An 18431-nucleotide genomic window follows, 5' to 3' on the forward strand; every position below is an offset into this window, starting at 1 on the left:
CAGCGCTGCCCCTCCCTCTCCATCATTCCTATCGCGACTCCGCCCTCTCTCTCAGACACCTGTCGGGAACCCTTAAAGCCTGGATTTCCCCGGTCTAGCAGCAAGCTTCTTCCTAGGAACGTCGCCTTCAGCACAAGACGGATTGGACGGGCGGGGCCAGAGGTGGGATTTGCCTGGCGCTCCGCGGAGGCTGCAACTAGAAAGGCCGTTCTAGGCACCGCCAGCACCGCTGTCCGGGCTGGGCATACCAGGCATTGGCTCTTCGGGGGGGAATGATCGTCTGCGTTCGGCTGCCTGGAATGCGGACCTCCCCAGCACTGCGAGTCGCTAAAGAGGTGACTGTGGGTCTCCGGACTAAACTTCTTCGTTCTAAGTGACCTCAATGTTATGTCATTGTATGAAGGAGTATTTCTCCTGTCCACCCGCCTCCTCTCATCCTGATCCCAGCTGGAAGCGGCTCCTCCGCAGAGCCAGACAGATAGATAGCGGTGCTGATGACAGCCCATCAGCAATTGTAATTGGCAAAGGGCAATCTTTGTCTCTAAAAGCAGTGAATGGGATCTCAACTCTCACGGTTGTGATACCAGTTGAAGTGATGGAGACAGGCGGGGTAGGCTCAAAGATCTCACTATCAGGGAAAGAAACTGAAAGGGAACTCAACGAGATCATTACGGAATTTTTTTTTTCTTAGTCAGATTTCCTCTAATGCAGAACAAAGACTCATTTTCCCTGAGCACCTTTTTCTGTGTTTTTATAATTAAGCAAGAACAGCATATGCAGCAGACACTATGCTAACTGCTTTACAAATACAACTTTTCCAAGGTAATATACATATATACAAGTCTCTATTCACACACACACACACACACACACACACACACACACACACACACAATCACCAGTCATATACATACAGTAAGGAAAAGAGAAAGCTGAAAATAGGGCAAAAATGGACCCATCCAATGGGATTCTGCTCTGGTGTTTGAGAAGCCAGTGCGATCTGGGTCTGATTCCCTATCTATACAGAGGACCTTAGAAGGTAAGATTGCTTCCACACGGAGGATTGAAGCTGCATTCGAAGGTGCAGCTCTTAGAGACCTTGCTGTCCTTTTGCCAATGACAATTATGGAAAGTTTGTCCTTGCCACCACTATGTAAATCCATGGCTGTACCTGTTACTCTATTTACATATGGGAGCAGAGCTGTCCCTACATCAGATGCAGCCTTGAAGGGACCAGGGGGAGCAGCTCTTCCGGCATAAAGTAAGTTTAAAATCTTTGCAGCCCCATGCAGCCACACTGGTGCAGGAGCAGCCCAGATGAGTCCGGAGTTAAAAGGATGGGGAAGCAGAGGTGAATGGCCGGAAGACATACTCTACCGTTATCAAATCCTTACCTCACACCAGTCATCGAGGTGTTAACCCTCCTCTAAGATGAGAACACCAAGGCTCAGGGAAGTTAGGGATTCTAATAGCACAGTATCTAATCCCAGAACCCTTCTTAACCACTATGCTAATGACTAACACTTAGGACAAATCAAATTTTGTTGAGACTTGAGGTGACAGAGCCTCCCCTTCGGGAGTGTCCTCGGCCATTACTTACTTACTACTTCCCTTCTGACAAAGTGGTTTCTAACTAGATGCCCCACCTAAATAGTGAAAATGGGAACTGCAAAACAATCTACAGCTTTGCAGATACCAGAAGATCTGATGTCCTTTGTAAACCTGTTCCCTTGTCTTTGCAGTAGGAACTACGCATATTCACGACTGGGCTGTTTAGCCCCTGATAAGAAGCTGTTTTAGGAACATACAGGAATCAGTCCCAGGAGATAAAGTGAATTGCAATGTTCTGGGCCAGGAGGGGGGGGCAAATACACCAAAAATCCCAGAGATGTAAGCCATAGATCACTCACTCAGCATATAGAACGTGCTTCAAGTCTGTATGTGGAAATCAGGACAACCTCCTGGGGATAGGTAGTTCTTCCTTCCACTTTTACAGGAGTTCTGAGGTCAAACTCAGGTCATCAACCTCTGCCAGCCTGGTATGACTTCTGCCATGTAGCTCAGGCTAGCCTCAGAGTATTAGCTTTTGAGTGGCGAGCATCCTTAACCAGGTACTGTTAGGAGCATGACATCAGGATTGGGGCCTGGGGAGTGACCTCAGGAGCCTGGCTCACAGCTTATAAATCATTTAATGTGCAGTTCACTTCATCTTTCTAGGCTCCCTCTGAAAGTCAGGACCATCGGCCTCGTTTGCCTCACGAGGGAGCAGCACTTCAGGAGTTATACTTGGATGTCCAAAGTCATACAGCTCGTGGGAAGAGAGTAAGGCAGAGCAGGGACTGGAGACAATGACCACAGCTATGTCCTTAAGAGATGAACTCCAGGCAGATGTTGTTCAGACAGACAGACATACCTAAACAAGAGCAGCTGAGATAATAGTTTTCTCTGTGGCGTTTGGGAGCAGACACTTGTCCCTGGCTGCCCTTGAAACAGTATTAGTCTGAGCTATGACTTCCGGGGCCATTCAGTCTCTCTCATGGTTTGAATTGTGGGCTAGAGCTACCAAAAACATCTGGGGTCAAGGAACAGGAAGCTAGATGGAAGTTGAGCCACTGCATTGGCTCTAGATAGCTCCCTTGGTTCTTGGCTATTTTCCTGGAGGAGTATTGATAGCCAGAGCCAGGAGGGCCAGGGTGGACACTTGGTATAGGCAAGGGTCCTGCCCGAAATAGCTTTGAGTCATGTGATGCTGACAGATGGGCTCCATGCCAGGCCTTATCTAGTAAACCATCCCAAACAGGAAGGACCAGCATGTCCGATCTGGGGACCAGGAGCAGGAAAGGGATGAGGGATGGCATTTCCAGTCTATAGGAGTGTCCAGAGGGAATGTGGGAGCAGGAGCTGGGAGAGCAGTAGAAGACAGACCTAGCTGAGGAATGTGGGAAGTGTCAGGCAGACCTATGGGGGATGGACTGGAGTGGAGGGAGGCATGAGCTGCCTGGGTCTAGGCTGGAGATCTGCAGAGAGGACTCTCAGTTCTGTGCATGCCGTAGGGCTGAAACTCACTGTTCCTGCACATTTTATCTCAGGGGCCTCATCTCATCTCTCCAGTTGCCTCTACATTGTCAGCTCTTCCTCATGGAGAATGGATCAGCCTAGAACCGGATGTGTGTAAAACGAAGGGCCTAGGCTCAGCTTTTGATGTGTTCATGCAGCCTTTAAGCCCCTCCCTGTTTTTGTTCCTGATAGCTCACACCTGGACAAGCCCACGCGAACAGATGGGACTCTCTTCATTGTCTGAGGGAAGGAGAGTCCCAGAGCCCCTCCCTGGGTGAACCCTCACCACCACCCCCAACCACAGTGAAAATCTTCGGTACCCTCCTTCCTGCCTCTCAAGCCATTTGGGAGCTGCTGACCTCAGAGGCTGACATTATGTAAACAACTGAACCTTTCACGCTCTCTTGGTTCATGAGTGATGCCGTCCGTCTTGACGCCCATCTTGACGTTTCAATGAAACCTTCCATGAAATCCCTTCAGCTTTTGCAAGGTGACTGCAACAATATGCAAGCTGTGTGTGTTCTGTGTATGAGTCAGGGAGGCTGCCGGGAGAAGGAAGAGGAGCTCAAAGGAGAAACAGGCCTGGGAGACCTCAAAAGAAGAAATGTAGATGTTGGCCTAACTTGGGGTAAAGTTTTCCCAGCTGGAATAGTGACAATGTCAATATTCTCAGAAGGCGGCTTCCGTACCTCTTGGAGCGCTTGCTGTGTTCACACCAGCGTGACTGACTACACAGCCTCAGTCAGCTGCTGCAGGGACTACAGGCCACATAGTAGCCTGCTACTAGGGTTGAGCACCGACTAATCTTTTTTCTTACCTGAGCAAAGGCACCTTCCTACTCCAGGCCTTGGGATCCCATCCAGTAAGCAAAAAAGGCTAGATAAAACGCCTTCTTAGTACTCTCCATCAGCGTCCAGTGTGTCTCGAGGCTCCTCGGAGCTGTAGAACTAAATGGACCAGCTCCGCTACTGAACCTAAACTCAGGTCATTCCCTGACTCAGATTGAAGATACAAATTACTTGGGAGGCAAAAAGGGAGTAGAGAGGGAGGGAGGAGTGGCAAAGTCTGAATAAGTTTATCAGATTTCCTTTTCTACTGACCCAGATTCGGCCCTCTCTACCTCAAGCCTCAAGGCAAAATCCCTCTCTGTATCAGCTTAGACCTGAGTCCCCCACTTGGACTAACAAAGGTGAAGATTTCTGCTAGAAAGCCAGGGCTTCCTCTGGTTTTTTGTTTTTTGTTTTTTTGTTTTTTTTTTTTTTGTTTTTGTTTTTTTTTGGTTTCGAGCCTAGTTTTTAATAGCCGAGCCATCTTTCCAGCCCCCGCAAAAAGCATTCTGGGAACTCAGCATTAAGCAGGCTAAACTGACCAGTGCCTATGTTATAGGGATGATGTCTGTGAGGCAAGAGAAGCTATTAGAAACAGCACATTTGTTGTATGTGGTAAGAGTAAAGAAAAACGAGAGAGAGAGAGAGAGAGAGAGAGAGAGAGAGAGAGAACGAGAACACACTGGTTACAGCATGAGGTTGATGTGTCCAGCAGACTTAGAGGAGCCGGTATGCAACAGTGGAGACAATGGAATGTAATGGTATACACCTGTACTCCTAGCACTGGGAGGTAGGAAGATTGACAGATTGAGGCTAGCCTGGTCTAACTGGTAAGTTTTAGGCCAGCCTGGGCTACATCGGGGAGACCCTGTCTCAAGAAGAAGAAAATGATAGAGGAAGATGTAAAACTAACTGAATAGGAACAGGGGTGGGGGAAGAGGGAGGGCGAAGAGTGCGCGAATGGACATCAGGCACAGGAAGTAGGAGAGCTAACCAGCAAGGGGGCTCAGCATTATTGCCCAGTGGCTCACAAGGGCCTAGTGAGGTACCAGAAACAAAGGACACTTCCCTGACAGCTGGCCACCTCTCAGTCTTCCAGCCTCTTTCAGCAGGGTCTCCCCCTACTGCCTAAGGCATAGCCTTGTGTCCACACTGGCTTGTCCCCAAGGTCCCTTTCCTTTCTCGTCTGGCTCCTAACTCTAATGGGCCCTGCTCTAAAGTCAGGATGGCCCCGTTGAGGAGAGACCCTTGGGCCCACAGGCTGAGTCCTTCCTGGGTGTGCATGTGGGCAGGTGTGCATGCTTGGGTGCATTCATGTGTGTGTGTGTGTGTGTGTGTGTGTGTGTGTGTGTGTGTGTGTGTGTGTATTGGGGTGGGAGACTGACTTCCCTTGACTTTTATTGACCAGATTTTATGCTCAAGTCGAAAATCTGTGCAGGTGGGGACTTTATTCACCCACCCCCATTCTCTTTCACTAGGGCTGGAAAAATCCCTATATAATTGTTCATTAGGACACCTCTCTGCAAATATTCTCTGGTATGCTATTATAAATTTATGCCGGTATGCCTATGTGCCCACATTCCTGAATCTTTTATGTACATGTGGAAGGGACCCGATATTTACTGATACTATGACTTGCCTCTTTATGTGTGGTCTCTTCCTAGAGCCCTGTGCCAGGCATCAACCAGTTTTCAGTTGAAGACACCAAGATTGCCAAGGTGCAACAGTTGCAAACCCTCTCTGATAGGACTGGAGCCAGCCACCCCTAGGGCTATCTGACTCTACACACAGGTCCTCTTCTCCATAGGAAGTTCCTCAGGAAGAGGGTATGTGCCGTTTATGTGCCTTTGTGTAGCCTTCTGCCAGGGGCTGACTGGTACAATGGGGAGAGAGTGAGCCCTAGCAAGTGGCTTTGGTGAGGATAATGGTGGCATGGATCCAGCTTGCACAAATGCATCCTCCAGGCCTGGGCAATCCACGTGACTAATGCACCTGGTCTTACCCTATGAGAAGCCGAGGTCCTCGTGGCTTAGGAGTTACTTAATCTCTTGATGATAATCTCTGTGTTTCTCTGTTACAATTTTGATATGAGGTGTCACCACAGGCTCTGGTGTAAGAGCTGGCCCCCAACTTGAGCTGTCCTTCTGGAAGGTGATAGAAACTTTAGGAGGTGAACTCAGCTGGGGGAAGTAGGTCACAGAATGCGTCATCTTGGGCCTATATCCAGCCCTAGCCCCTTCCTGCCTCTCTGTTTCCTGACTGTGATGAGGTAAGGTGCCTGGCTCTACCACGTGTACCCCAGGATACACAGAATACTGCGATGTTCTTCCTCTCTCCTTACAGCCCAGCAGCAATGGGGCCAAACTGACCAGGGACTGAAACCCTTGAGGCTGAATGGACAAACCCTTCTTTTACACTGTTTCTCTCAGAGATGTTTGTCACAATAGCAAAACAAAAATTAAATTAAAAAAAACAAACAAGCAAACAAAAAGGACCACACCCACACACACTAAAGAAATAGGATTATGCGTTCAGGCAGGGATATAGATTACAAAACCACTGGGCGTGGTCAGGCTCTCCTGGATCTCAGTGCTTGGGAAGTGGAGGCAGGAAGGTCGTGTGCTTGAAGCCAGCTGGTGCTACATGGCAAGACCTTGGCTCAACACAGAAAACGGTTGGAGGTGGGTGGCAGGGGGTGGGGGTGTGTGTAGGTAGAGTATAGGGTAGATGCCTGGCTTGTGGTCTCCAGTTCCATCTCGAGCGTGACAAAAACCAACAGCCCCAAAGCGGGAAAACCTATCTCCATGGTTTCTCGTTTATTTTGTTTTGTTTTTGAGACAGGGTTTCACTATGTAGACCAGGCTGGCCTCAGAGATGCATCCGCCTGCCTTGACCTCCCAAATTTTGGGATGAAAGGTATGTGCCACTACACCCAACCATTGTGTCTCCTCAACGATTAGGTAAAAGTTGTCCCAGTGGCTCTTCATTTCCCATGTATGTATGTATGTATGTATGTATGTATGTATGTATGTAGTGTGCATGTAACATGTGAGTACCTGTGATCAAACTCAGGTCATCGGGCTTGGAAGCAAGTGCCTTAACCTGCTGACCCCTCAGCTGGCTCACTTTTGAGGCAGAGTCTCCCCGTGTTGCCTGAGCTGTCTTTGAACCCATAATCCTCTTTGCCCCAGCCCCCCCCCCAAGTACTGAGATTACAGTCATGTGCTACCATGCCTGGCTCTCCCTGGCTCTTACTAACTGAGGCCCCAGGGCTGTTAATCCTGAGTCAGCACCTCACCCAGAGAGCTCCAGCAACCTAGCTGTAACCGCTGAATCTAAGTCCTGATGGGAAGACAGTGAGAAGCAGGAGTTCTTGAGCCCTTGGCATCTCCCAGATCTCTTGCTTCACAGGTGTCCCAGCTGGAAGCCTGGAGCCCACTCCTTCCGCTCAGTGGCACATTGGGACAATGGCTGCACCCCCGCTGACATCACCTTCTTCACACTTTCACTTCCACTCTCCGGGAGTCCCTCCCAGATCCCCAGGGAACCTCTAGCCTCCAGCTTCCTGTCCTTCCCTGCCCTCAGCCCCCAGTCCTCTTAGCTACCTTGTGTCTTTTCAAGGGTCACGGCTTAGAACTCACAGCCTCTGAGTCACCGGTCTGCCCAGCTCTGGAACAGGGACCTTAGTTATCATGACTCTCTCCTACCACTCCAACATGGCTTCAGTCCTTCCATCTCTTGGAAGGCTCCTCTCACGCTGCAGCTTAAGTTTCTCAGGGGGACAGAGTCCCTGACAGCTTTGGTCCATGGCTCGGACCCCTTCAGGGTGGTACCCATAATCTGTTGAGCTGGCTCTCATGTTTCACTCCAACCCCTCCTCTCCTGGGCTCTCCCTCGGTCTCCTCCCACCATTCTTCCAGTGCAAGTCACCTTCCCATGACCCCAATGGGCTACTGTTACCTGCTGGTAACCCCTGCAGAGTTCCCCCAGGGTCCAGCCTCAGACTGTACATCCCTCTCCATCCATAGCCTGCTCCTCCCATCCCCCCACTGTCCTAGCATTCCACTCCCAAGAGAATTCCTCAAACAGGACAGGCCTGGCCACCACCATCACATATGGCTTCTCTGCCTGGAATGCCCTGGAGCACTTGGAAAATGTCCACTTGTTTGTTCTTTGAAACCTTTTGTGAGTTTCCACTCTGTGACTCCATCCCACACAGCCACACAGACACAGAACAGCACAGACACAGATGCACTCCCTGGAAACTTCCAGGCGCTGCACTGACTTCAAGCCTGAGATGGCAGTATAGTTATTAAGTGTTGGGACTGTGACCTTAAACAAGTCTCTTTCCTCCTTTAGCCCCAGTTTCCTTATTTATTTATGTATTTACTTTTTGTATGTATGTGAATACACTGTAGCTGTCTTCAGACACACCAGTAGAGGATATCAGATCCCATTACAGATGGTTGTGAGCCACCGTGTGGTTGCTGGGAATTGAACTCAGGGCCTCTGGAAGAGCAGCCAGTGCTCTTAAGCACTGAGCTATCTCTCCAGCTAGCCTCAATTTCCTTACCTATGTATTGGGAATAAAGATACTGAACTCGCAGGTTTGTTAAAGCAGCAAACCTAGGCCCCAGTCATTAACACCCTAGGGGCAGCTGTCATATTCCCAGTGATGATGTCTGTATCTCCCAGTCCTGTGACAGCCCCTTGACATTCAGCAGGTCTTCAACTTCCCATATGTCTCTGGCTCAGTGAGCCACACGGTCTTGTAGCCTTTCACCATCAAAAATAAATAAATAAATAAATAAATAAATAAATAAATAAATAAATAAAAACTCAAAAAGGAATGGAGCAGCGAGAGGCTCTGTCTCTTTAACGTCCACGGCGGCCAGCTCTTCCCCCACCCCAAGATCCTGTTGGGACAAACGTCTTGGCTCAGTGGGTTGAAAAGGAAAGTCAGAATTTTGAGGCATGAATTGCTGTGCCCATTGACTCACTTCCTCCTCCGGGCCAACTCTGCATAACCTAGGGCCTGAGTGAGTAACACAGGTAGACAGCTCCTCCTCCTCCTCCCCCTCCTCTCATCCGGGGTCACCTGGCAGGAAGGCAGTGGACATATGTACCACTGACCTGAAAACTTGCAAACTGGTGCAGAGTTGAGAAGGCAGCCATCCTAGGACAGGCTGACTGGCCCCACATGGGTTTGGAGTTGGGAGCCAGTCTCAGCTCGCCTGTCTCGTTCTTGCTCTCTCCTGTTAGAATCACAGAAAAGCTCATCAGTAGGACCCTCTGGGACAGATGAAGGCCAGTCCTTCTGAGGGCTCCTATTAACATGCAGGGAGTCCCACCTGGCAAGGGTAGCCCTCCTTCTCCCTGGCAGGGAGGGGGCAGGATATGACAGCATTGCCAGAGATGAGGGCCCAGGGCACCGATGAGTCAGACCACTGAGAAGGGAGAGAGAGGAAGGACCAGAGCCTGGTAGTGGGTGGAGACAAGGAAAGATTTAGTGGGGCCAGTGGGGGCGGCGGCGGTCCATGGGGACTGAGATGAAGGTCTTACTTCCTGACTCTTTCCCTCTTGTCCATCCCCCGCCCCACCCACTCCAACCCTCTGGTGAGGCTTGGAAGGCATCAAGGCAACGCCCGCCCCCCTCAATAGCAGAACTGCTCTAGGTTACATTCTTGGGGTGCACCCCAGAGATAGAGCAGAGCTTCCCGCCAAGCATAAGGGGTTAGAGAGGCAGATGTGGTAGAAGAGTTGAGGGGACCGTAAGAGCAAGGTTATTACAGTGAAAATCACAAGCACAGATACTCCTGGGGGCCATGTTCAGGAAGCTCTAGGTGCTCGTCAAGAGTAGGGCTTTGTCAGCCTAGACCCAAAGGGAACTTAAGCTGGTTCCTCCAGGCAACAAGCTGACAACCTGGAGATTATTCAGAGCATCAGAGAGACAGGTGTGGGTGGTTGGAGGTAAGAGAGGGTGAGAGGTCTCGTAGAGATGTGGATGGCTTTGAGCGGTGTTTGGATGAGGCTGTGTGAGCTGGAGCTGGTACCTAGGCAGATGCGGAGACAGAGTGAGGACTGAGACGGGGCAAAGAGACTGGGTTGCGAGTGTGGGACCAAGAAGGCCTTCTAGATAGAAATCCAAACTGGTCCTGACCAAGGGGATGGAGACAAGGAGTCCAGAGCCCAGAGGGACCCTGTGGCAGTCTAGATCCACACACCAACAAAAAGCCCTTTCCTTGTGATGCAGAGCAGGCTATGCTGGCCTGGCTTCCACAGGAAGTTCAGCCAACAGAGTCCCCCTGGGGGTGCCAATTCTCCCAGGCCTTAAATGCTGCCCCAAATCTCTCCATCCTGTGTAGCTCTCTAGGTGGCCTGGCTGCAGACCGGCTGCCTCCACTTTATTCATTTAGGGTAATCTTGTTTTCCTGTCCACAAATAACATCCACCAGTATGTAAAGAGGGCCAAGGCCCTGGCCTGATGCCAGCAGGGTGGGGGGATGGGATGCAGTGGGTGGGACGGATTTGGGGTGGAGGTGTGTTGGAGGGGAATGACTCTAACCCATCCTTCCAGGCCCTTCCTTTGCAAAGAATGACAACCATTCCTCATTCTCAGGACTCCAGAGGACTGACTTTGGTCGAACTAGGGAAGTCCCTGGCATCTGGCCCAAGGCCTTCACTTGTTCTCTCTTCTGTTGGAGACTTCTCACCTGGGCTCCCAAGCCCAGGTCCGATGACACACAGAATGATCCCTTCCCAGACAACCTAGGCTCCTCCACAGGTCACCCCATTGTCCTCCCATGCAGCCGAGGCAGCCAGCTGGCCCCTCTTACTCACTCTTGCTCCTTGCCTTCTCAAGACCCCTAGCTTGGCTACTCTCTGCCTCCAAGGCCCCAGTCCTCTCTTGTCTAGTAAAAACACACCATCCCCCAGGCTTCTTGTATGCCCGCCCTACCATGGATTCTACTCTGAGAAGCATTTGCCATATTTGGTCACCTATTAGCATTGGTCATTTTTGTGTGTGTGTGTGTGTGTTCTCTGTGCCTCACTTTTCCTAAATAAACCATCCAGCCTTAGTTACAGGTTCACTGCGGTGTACTTGAAATTGTACGATGCCTTCTTGCACTAAGTAGTCACTTAACAAATGGCATTTTTATTTGAGATGATAACGGTAACAGTAAGAGTGAGGGTGGCCGTGGTGGACTTGCTTCTAAGAGCCAGGATCTCCAGAAAAGCAAACTCAGACCCTCTCCCTAGGCACCGTACCTGGAGGTCTGACCACAGTGCTCTACCAGGATTGGAGAGGACAACGCGAGTCTTCTCTGCTCCATTGAGAACTATACTCTCTGCAGCAACCCCCCGCCCACACCTCAAGATTTAAGGAAGCTGATACCAAGAGCTAATGGGCACATAGCCTAGTGTCAGAGGTGCCCCCCAATCACAGAGGGAAAGCTTACCTCAGGGCTCAGATTAAGACTCCAATGTGGTGACAGGGAGTCCTGGAAGGCGTTCTGTAAGACTTTGTAAAGGACAAAAATGTGGATACTTTGTAAAGGACGAAGACAGTGACTGAGAAAGAAGGATGACAGTTTTTAGTGGATGGCTCTTTCCGTCAGCGCTTTGAGGCTTTGACTGTCTATGATCCTTTCGGTCTACAGAAAGCCTGGGAGGTAAGCCGGGTTGATCTCTTTTCCCAAAAAAACGCCCTGACTGGGCCAGAGAATGCCCAAGTTCAGGAGGTACATTTTCACGGGGGCCTAGGGATTTCTGGGCTTTGAGGTAGGGACCCAAGGGTGGAAGGATTCCAGTTCCAGGCCAGCTGCCCACTCAGACAGGGAGGCTGTGGGCGGGGCGGAAACAGTCACCAGAAGTCAGGGGCACGCGGCAAACAAGGGTGCCAGGAAATGACCCGGACCTGAGCCTTTCCTCTCGGCCCGCCCTGTGCCCCTGGCTGCCTGCCGCCTGCCTCCTGCCTCACATTCCCAGTGCTCCAGCTAAGGGACTAGAGAAGGCTGGGCTGGAGCCAAGGGATGACCCTACAAGGAGGGGGTGCTCGGGAAAGGGAGGTTCGAGAAGCCCAAGATAGTTCTGCCAGGCTTAGCCCCCGCCCTAGGTCCCTAGAGGAGAGACATAGGGCAAGGTTCCAGGGATCTTGTCCCTTTGGCTTCAGAAGATCCTACGTTGGGCCTAACACAGGGGACCTACTCAATGAATAGGCATTTCCTACGGGTGCAGCCAGCATGGGGTCAAAAGCATTGAGTAGGGAGTAATTAGACCATATGGCCCTGTGCCACCCGCCTGGTGACCCCGGGTGAGTCTCAGAGGCTTCAAACCAGTAAGCAACTGTCCTAGAACACACCCCACCGCTTGGGTCCCTTCCAGTTCTGACAAAGCGGCCCCACTATTTTACACACTCCCTAACTTGTTATTTCAGCCAGATACACGGCAACGCTCAGCTCAGTAAATATATTTGGGTACAAGTGAGGTGAGTGGCGTCATGCCGATAAGCAGAGTGGATGGGGGAACAGCATTGTGTTCAGGGCAGCAACGCTCTCAGGTCACATGGCCTGAGGGCTTGGTAGGCTGGCATTTCCTGGGGCATTAGAGTCCCCTGAGTTTTGTAAACATACAAGAGGGAGGGCTGAATGACCGCACAGAAAAGAATTCCGCCAAACCCCTACTGCAAATCTTGCGTGACAGTCAGCACGAAGAAACAGATCAAAGCCATAAATATGAGGTCTAAACCTATAAAACTCTTAAAACGTGGGAGTGGATCTTTGTCATCTGGGATTTGATAATAGCCATAGCACAAAAAGTACAAGGAACAAGAGAAAAACTCAACCGAACATCATTAAAACTTAAGATGGAGTTGTAGTGCTGGGACTCTCGCTGCAGACCAGGCTGGCCTTGAACTCACCGAGATCTATCTGCCTGTTTTAAAACAGGCCAGGTGTGGGGTTGGGGATTTAGCTCAGTGGTAGAGCGCTTGCCTAGCAAGTGCAAGGCCCTGGGTTCAGTCCCCAGCTCCAAAAAAAAAAAAAAAAAAAGAAAGAAAAAAGAAAGAAAAAAAAAAAAAGAAAAGAAAACCAGGTCAGGTGTATAGTAGCTCACACTTTTGATTACAACACAGGGGAGACAGAGGCAGGAAGATTTCTGTGAGTTCCAGGCCAGTCAGGAGTCCGTGGTAAGACCTTGTCTCTAAACAGTTAAATAAAAGTTAAAAATAGAAACCACACAGGACATTTTCCCAGGCTCACTGGCAAACGTAACTAATGCCAGCATTTGGAATACTGAGGCAGAAAGAGCTCCGTCTGAAGACCTGCGTGGGCACACAGAAAGACTTTGTTTAAAAAAAAAATAAGTAAATCTTAAAGCTTGTGTGCATCAAGAAAACATTATCAAGGAAAGAAAATATAAAGGACACTAGAGGAATAAGAATACTCATTTTGCCAGGCACCTGCCTTTGATCCCAGCACTTGGGAAGCAGAGGCAGGCAGATCTCTGTGAGTTGGAGGCCAGCCTGTTCTACAGAGTGAGTTCCAGGACAGCCAGGGTGACACAGAGAGATCCTATCTTGAAAAAAATATTTATTTTGGGTCTGGAGAGATGGCTCAGAGGTTAAAAATACTGACTGCTCTTCCAGAGGGCCGGTCAACCACATGACAGGTTACAACTGTCTGTCACTCTAGTTTCAGAGGACCTGACACTTTCACACAGACATACATGCAGGCAAAATACCAATGCACATAAAAACACTTTTTTAAATGAAAAATATTTTTTAAATATTTATTTCATGAGTCTTATGGAGATTTGTAGGTAGAATATGTTTTTAGAAAGGAAGAAAAGCAATTCGATAATAAAAACACAAACAGCCTAACTTAAAGTCCTGCAGACTGAGAGCTAGAGAAACGGTACAGTGGTTAGGAATACCCGTACCCCCTGGCAATGGGCAAAGAGACGCCTTGTTGGTTGTGGTGTCAGTCAGGAGCCGAGCAGATGGCAGTCTTTTGCTCATCCTAGCTCAATGCCTGGCTTGGTGGCCAAAGCTGTTTTATGTGTAGGACTCAAAAATCAAATCAAATCCATGCAGCACAGCACAGAAAGAGGAAGACAGACAGACAGAGACCTGCAGACTACCACGCCACACCAGACCTGCCCTCCAGTGTGCCTGTCACCTGCTGGCTGATGTGCCAGCCAGCATGGATGGAAGATGTCACCCAGAGACCACCAGCTGTGTGACCAGTCTGTAGCAGGAGCCACCACAATGTGTGAGCATGTGGGTCAGATGGGAAAGTGAGAGAGAGAAGGAGGGGGGTGGGGTGGAGCGGCTCGAGCATTATGAAGAGAGATGGAACTGGAGATTCGGGGTGGAGAGGGGAAGCCTGTTGTGAATCGACAGCCCCACCACCTGGGGCCATGGTGAGGTCCAGCTGCTGCTAAGGGCCATGTCTGAGTCTATGTAGCAGGGGTTGGTGTCAATGTCTGTGACTTATATTATCTCTAGAGAACATGGGAATGTCCCTGGCCAGGGCAGCCACCAGGGACCACCTGGGCATCCACAGCCTGTGCAGAACTAGCCCCTCTCCTCACCGGATGCCATACTCTGGAGAGTTGGCCCAATCTCTCACCACTGGCAGCACAGGTCGAATGAGCCCTGGGCCTCATCCAGGCAGCACAATGGTGCTAGCCCTGATAGCGGGGGAGGGGGGGTGAGGAAGTGGTGGGAGGTGAAGGGTCCAGGTGAGCCACCCCAAGGGCATGAGTGTGAGAGAACTGACCCTGCCACTTGTCTGCCACTGGGTGGCATGGGACCAGAGGTGATGCCCCTACCATCCCTCACCACCTCTGACAGTTGCGAAAGCTATTCAAAGGGTCATGAGCTCAGGAGAGCTATCCCTGCCTCTGAATCTCACCTGGACAGCACACCAAAGTCAACCCTGGTGGTGGGGTTGCAAGTGAGTCAGCTCCAAGGGTAAGAGTATGGGAGAGCTGCCCCCATCTGCCATGAGGGGGAATGGATGCCTCTTCCCCCTTAACCCTGGACACCTGCAGCAGTTGGGAGAGCAGGCCCTGCTTCTCACCTGGGAAACAAAGTAGGGTTGGCTCCAGTCAAAGCTCGAGGGTGAGCCAGCCCTGAGGGTGAGAGAAAGCACAGGCTTGTCCACATGTCTGCCATGAGGTGGCATGGGTGCAAGGGGGATACCTTCCCCTCCATACACACATTACCTGTGTGGCAGACAGAGAGCTAGCCCTGAGGTCATGAGACTAGGAGAGCTAGCCCTGCCCCCTCATTGGCTGTAGCACTCAGGAGAGCAGACATTGGAACACAGTGGAGCTGGCCCTGCTGGCGAAGGCACAGGTGAGCCAGCCCCAAGGTGTGAGCGTGGGCCCCGAACCTTGACTGGGCCGCAAAGCAGAGCTCTGGAGGCAAGGATGTGAGTAAGCCCGCCTGAGGGTGTGAGAGCAGGAACGCTAACCCTGCCTCCTGTCAATGGAGGCTTTGGGTGGCCTGGAGATCAGTGCTGGGGTGCTCGCCCTGGTGGTGTGGATAAGGAGACCTGACTACACCTACCACTCAGGCCCAGATGCAGGGCTCTAAATTGGACCACCTCAAAATCTACATCATCTGCTAATGGTCGGGAAGCGTGAAAGGACCAGTTCCGCTGCTCCAAAGCTGCAGGATCTCCAGGACACAGGACAGCAACAGGATAATGGGGAGGGGTTCAATACTGATGGAGTCACACAAGCCAGAGATCTCAAACCAGGCCAATGACTCACTGCAATGAACATTTGCAAGAAGTGTGGACAAAGGGATATGCTGTGGGACACACACTGTGACACACTACAACTTCCGTGATGAGATGTTTTCTATGCTGTTTTTGTTTGCATGTGTGTTTTGTTGCGGGGGAGAGGTTACAAGGGCAAAGGGTGGATATGAGGGGATGGGGAGATGAGTGGGATTGGGGGCACGTGATGTGAAACTCACAAAGAATCAATACAAGGTTAAAAAAATCCTCCCAATATTTTATTTACTTATTTATTCTTATATAGATCTGTTTATTTTATGTATGTGAGTGATTTGTCTGAATGCTTATCTGTGCATCTTTTATGTGCCTTGTGTCCAAGGTCAGGAGATAGCATCAGATTTCCTGGAACCGGAGTTACAGGCAGCTGCGAGCCACTCTGTGCTGCTGAAAACTGAATACAGATCCTGTGTGAAAGCCTCAGGCAGTCGGAGCCACCGAGGCAGCTCTCTGGACCTACTCATTTTATGTCCTTTTTGTTATGTGTATGGGTAACATATGTAAAAAAATACTTGTTCTGTTCCCAGCCCCCACACGGTGGTTCACAATCATCAACCCCAGTCCCAGGAGATCTGATGCTCTCTTCTGACCTCCATGAGCTCTAGGTATGCATATGGTGCACATACATACAAACATACATACAACCATACATACAAACATACATACATACATACATACATACATACATACATACAGGCAAAACACCTGTATAGATTAAATAAGATAAATCCTTTAAAAGATTAGAGCTGCCAAGATACTCAGAGGTAAGCGTGTGTGTCGTGAGCTTGATGACCCAAGTTTGATCTCAGAATCCCACATAAATGTGGAAGGAGAGAATCAATTCCCCCACTTCACAAAACTGTTCTCTTACCTCCACTCACATGCTTAGATATATGAATATGTGCCCGTATACATAACGGACACACGACCACCAGCACCACCAATAATAATAATAAATAATAGTAATAAATTTTTTAAAAGTAGGCAACAGGTCTGAATAGACCTCCCTCCAAATAGGACAGAGAAAGGGCCAACAAGCACATAAAAGGGTGTCATGGGAGAATCTGACTCGAAACTACTCCTGAAGATGGGTGGACAGAAGACGGAGCTAGTGTTGATCTACGCTGAGAGAGCTAGAGTGGCTCAGCTGGTAGAGGGCTTGCCTAACATGCATGAAGCCCTGGGTTTGAGCCTCGGCACCATATTAAATGGTTTGGTGGTGCACAGCTGTAATCCCAGCACTTGGGACATAAGGTGGGTGGATCCGAGATGTGCAGTCATCTGCGGCCATGGTGAGTTGGAGGCTAGCCTGGGATAGGTGGGACCCTGTCATTAAAAAAAAAAGTGGGGGGGTTGGGGATTCAGCTCAGTGGTAGAGCGCTTGCCTAGCAAGCGCAAGGCCCTGGGTTTGGTCCCCAGCTCTGAAAAAAAAAGAAAAAAGAAAAGAAAAAACATAGATAGGGGGCTGGAGAGATGGCTCAGTGGTTAAGAGCACTGGCTGCTCTTCCAGAGGTCCTGAGTTCAAATCCCAGCAACCACATGGTGGCTCACAACCATCTGTAATGGGATCTGACACCCTCTTCTGGTGTGTCTGAAGACAGCTGCAATGTATTCGTATAAATAAAATAAATAAATCTTAAAAAAAATAGACGGGAGGAGGGAAACAGGAAGAAATCAGTACCTCAAATTCTAATAGTAAGAATAAAAAAGTAAATAGGCTGGCATTTCTTCAAAGGGTTAAGGTAGAGAGATCCCACTTGACGCAGCCTTTCCATCTGCAAATCTATACCCAAGGAAAACAGAACAAGTCTACACGAAATCCTGGACATGAATATTCATACCAACGATATTCATAACAGCCAAAATATGGAAACAACCCAAGTATCTATTGATGAATGGATAAGCAAAATGTGGTACGGCCACACACGAAACTTTCTTTGGCAACAGAGCGTAAAATTTGAGCCAACCTTGAAAACGCAGTGTCTTGGTGTCCTATTGTTGTGTAGAGACACCATGATGAAGACAACTCTTTGTTTGTTCTGTTTCTGTTTCTGTTTTGTTTTGACAGGGATTTTCCACAAAGCCCTGCTTGTCCTGGAACTTGTTCTGTAGATCAGGCTGGCCTAGAACTCAGAGATCCATCTGCCTCTGCCTCTGAGCTCTGGGATTAAAGGTGTGCACTGCTAACACCACCCAGCAACCAGTGCAGCTCTTATAAAAGAGAACATTTAATTGGGGACTTGCTTACAAGTGCAGAGGTGTGGTCCATTATCATGGAGGGAGCATGGCAGCAGGCATGACAGGTGTGGTGCTGGGGAAGAAGTTGAGGGCTACATCCTGATCCACAGGCACAGAGAAACTGCCTGGCATGGGCTTTTGAAACCTCAAAGCCCACTCCCAGTGACACACTTCCTCCAACAAGGCCACGCCTCCTGATCCTTTTAATCCTTTCAAACAGTTCCACTCCTTGGTGACTAAGCATTCATAGCAGCCTATGGGGACCATCCTCATTCAAACCACCACACACTGAATGAAAGAAGCCAGACTCCAAAGGCTGCTTATGCTGTGGTCCATACGTAGGGACCATATGGACAAGGTGAGTGCTAGAAACCGCAAGGCAGACTAGTCGCTGTCTAGAGTTGAGAGTGGAAAAGCAACAGACCAAAACGGTGGTGACTTTGAAAGGTAGAGTTTTATTTTACTATCTTACTACATTGCCCAAACTGGTCTCAAACTTTTG

General features: G+C 49.7%; 1 long non-coding RNA gene across 3 annotated transcripts; it reads left to right on the forward strand.

The window, feature by feature from the left end:
• The first annotated feature begins 53 nt into the window (after positions 1-53).
• On the forward strand, positions 54-6375 carry LOC102546327 (uncharacterized). Of its 3 annotated transcripts, XR_015632001.1 has the most exons (3): positions 103-335; positions 3250-3547; positions 5549-6375. It is a non-coding gene; the product is annotated as an uncharacterized LOC102546327 (long non-coding RNA). The 3 variants fall into 3 exon arrangements; XR_015632000.1 differs by lacking the exon at positions 5549-6375 and having other exon boundaries at positions 54-1261; positions 3250-3961; XR_015631999.1 differs by lacking the exon at positions 5549-6375 and having other exon boundaries at positions 3250-3961.
• Positions 6376-18431: the final 12056 nt, after the last annotated feature.

Source organism: Rattus norvegicus, chromosome 10 (genome assembly GCF_021556685.1).
Source record: "Rattus norvegicus strain SHRSP/BbbUtx chromosome 10, alternate assembly SHRSP_T2T, whole genome shotgun sequence".
In the NCBI taxonomy this organism is placed as follows: Eukaryota; Metazoa; Chordata; class Mammalia; order Rodentia; family Muridae; genus Rattus; species Rattus norvegicus.